The following is a 3,387-nucleotide window of genomic DNA, read 5'->3' as shown; positions in this document are numbered from 1 at the left end:
TGTTCCTAACTGTCCTCATGCTAACAAATGTGGTAACAGACTCTATATTGAGATTTAAGTGGGTAAAACAGTCTTTGTGACAAACTTTCAAAAGCAAGAAGAATATCAACAGCATCCTCCTCTCACTCTGACAGAATAAAACTAAGGAGGAAATTCATTACAGAGTCATACATTTTATTCATCTTTGATATTCTGAATATATTACCCACAGAAACAACCCTTCACCCTTCATTCATGGCAAAGGAATTGCTTAATATGTTAACATCCCTGTACATTAATTCACTGATCTATCACACACAATTAACCAAAACTTAATCTGCCCTGCTACAAATTCTGAGTTTTGTGGATAAATTCTGGGTTAGTTAGTGATTTGGCAATGAATACTAGTCCAGAGGCATATGAACTAAGATAGCAAATAAAATAAACAGATCATTTAAACACTTAGTATTTCAGGATACAGAACAAAGTATTCATCATTCTAATCAATCCCGTCTGAGTTCATCCTGGTTCTGTGCATCTTGGTTGCTCTGGTATTCTTGTACTTTAACATTTTTGTGATGAGGCTAAAATGAGGTAAAGCAACTGGCCCATCGTAAGTGTTCCAAAATGTTTTATTATCAAAGAGACCAACAGAAGTTGTTTCGAGGGAAAGGGAAGCACATTATGGGAGAGAAAGGGCAAATTCCATCCTATAAAAAGATATAGATTAGTTACTGCATTTGGAGAAGAGGCAGCACAAGGGCTCCAAAGATGTAGACATCAAAGCTCCAGAGACGAAATATCAAAGTAAATAGTAAGGGGACACAATAAAGACAATACTGTTCATATCTAGCGAAGGGAAAATGCCAGCATCAAGCTAACAGCAGGCACTGTTTGTCCCTAGACATGTCTACCTGTTTCATCTCTACTACCAAAGTTTTCCTTTTATCATTTGCAAAGAGGTTTATTCACACTAAGCAACTGGCCATTCCTTTTGTAGAAAAATTTCCCATCTCTAGTGGTATGGATATTTACAGCCATTTGTCACAACCATGGGACTCTAGTGAGAGGGAATGCAAAACTCCTTACAAATGAAAATCCCCTTCCCCAAAGTATGCAGCTCACTACCCATAAAAAGAGTCGTATGATTACCTACTGTCACTTCACCTCCAAGAACTAGAATTCTGTGTTATCACACACTCAGTCCAGACACAGAGAAGACACTTGAAATAACTGAACAAATGCAGGCATTTTGCTTTAAATAAGTTCACATTTTCTGAAAAGCGTACAATTACTCATAAGAAGGTAGGTCGCAGATGCAGTGACTGGAGTCCACTACTTTTCAATTTCTAGGCTCTACATATCAAAGAGTATTACATCTCCTGGCTGTAGGTAAGGCATAATAAACATCATCTCCTCAAGTTTATTCTCTAGACTTCATATTTAAATGATAAAAACAAAACACAATACCAATAAAGCTTAAAAGCACATAAAAATTGTGATATGCTTTTAAAAACTTTTAGACTATTACTGATTGGATTTTTTTAAGGCTTTAATGCATCTTAGAAAGATAAAATTTAACTCCTGAACATTTCATGTGGAGTCTAGTTAAATGTAGAGTCAATATTATCAAACACTAGATTTTCCCATGTATCAACAATTCTCCCTATGGTGAAAACATCTTCATTGAAGTCTAAGTGGGTTACTGTTATCAATAACAGTATCAATAACAGTATCAATAACGACAATATTAACAATAGCTAACACTTATTTAACACATACCATGTGCCAGGCACTGTTGTAAGTGCTTTATATGTATTGATTCTGCTAATCTTCACAACAATCCTCTGAGGTAGGTAGTACAGTAAAACCATATTAATTAAAAGTCATTAGAGAGTGGATAGAATGAATTATAGAATAATACTAAAGAAATTCTATTTTCTACACCATTAGAATTTAAATCTAGACTTCCAGTTAAATATGATAGACTGACCACATGTATTTATTTTCTTTACCTCCAAAACACCACCAAAAAGACATGAAAAGGAATATAAGTGCTATTAATCCACAAAGACAAAGAGAACAGACTACACAGCCATGAGATTTCAACAAAGTTTATAAAAGTAAAAACCAGGAGGAGGTGTGGTAACTAACCTAGCAGAGCGGCGCAAGTTAAAGCCTTAGTGCCCCAAAGGGAGAAGCCAACACATAACACCTACCAAACCCTGACAGGTTCAGGACTCGGAAGCACCAGGTATTGTAGAAAAAGGGAGTGAGGTACAGGGCTGAAATTAGGACTAGACGTCTGTATGAAGAGCTACTGGACCCCAGGTCCTCTCCCCACTCGCCACAGCCACACAACCCACCCACCCTCAATCTCCATCCACAGGAGAAACTGAACCTGAAGGGTCACCAACCACAGAGGAAGACTGGGATGGGGTGGGGCAGCGTACGGGGAGGCTGAAAATAAGGGGCTTAAGTAAAAGCTACCATACAAACTGTGGGGTCCTCAGCCCTCTTCTACTAACCTGCTGCCAGAACCCAGTAGTCCTTTCTAGAAAAACTGAATCGCTCTAAAGAAAAGACCTCCACTGAAATTTAGGAGAAGCCAACAAAAAAAGACCAGCTTTCTGCCTGATGGCCATTCAGGTAACTGATAAACCCAGCCCACACATTAAGACCTATGGAATTAGCTGTTTAGTACCTGATTCTTAATATGAATGGATGGCCCCTCCAACTTTCTAAGAAAGCCTTCAGAATGAAAGACAGTCTAAAACAAATAAACAGAAAACAGGAACATGGACGAAATAGAAACAATGCAAGAAACAGGAAAGACATGAGGAAAAAAACCATAATTATCCTCAGGGATAATGAGAAAACACTGCATCAATAAAATAAGAATAGGGTATTAATGAAAAAGGAACAGAGAAAAAAGATATCTTAGAAATTAAAATATATAGCTAAAAAAATTCAATGGAAGAGCTGGAGGATAACAAAAAGAACAAATATAACTTAAGCAGCAACAGGAGAGGAAACATTTTTAAATTTAGAGGATCCGTCTCAGAGGTCCAACACTCAAATAACTAGAATTCTAGAATTCTAGAAAGATAGGATGGAGAAAATAGAGGAGAGAAAATTATCAAAAAGATAACACAAAAATTTCCCAGAATTTAAGTAGACAAGCCTACAAATTGAAAGACTCCACCAAGTTGAGTACCCATCATCTGGCATGAACAAAGACCCACACATCATCAAGAAACGTCAGGGGTAAAGACAAGTTCCTAAAAGCTTCTTGAGTGTAAAAACAGGTCTCACATAAAAGAATGGTACCAGAATTTTCACAGGAATCATGAAAGCTATAAGACAATAGAGCGCAATTTCTTTAAAATTCTGAGGGAAAATTATTTT

Source organism: Ceratotherium simum, chromosome 9, assembly GCF_057802395.1.
Source record: "Ceratotherium simum simum isolate JZ-2026a chromosome 9, ASM5780239v1, whole genome shotgun sequence".
In the NCBI taxonomy this organism is placed as follows: Eukaryota; Metazoa; Chordata; class Mammalia; order Perissodactyla; family Rhinocerotidae; genus Ceratotherium; species Ceratotherium simum.
Note: the sequence above shows the minus strand (reverse complement) of the source record.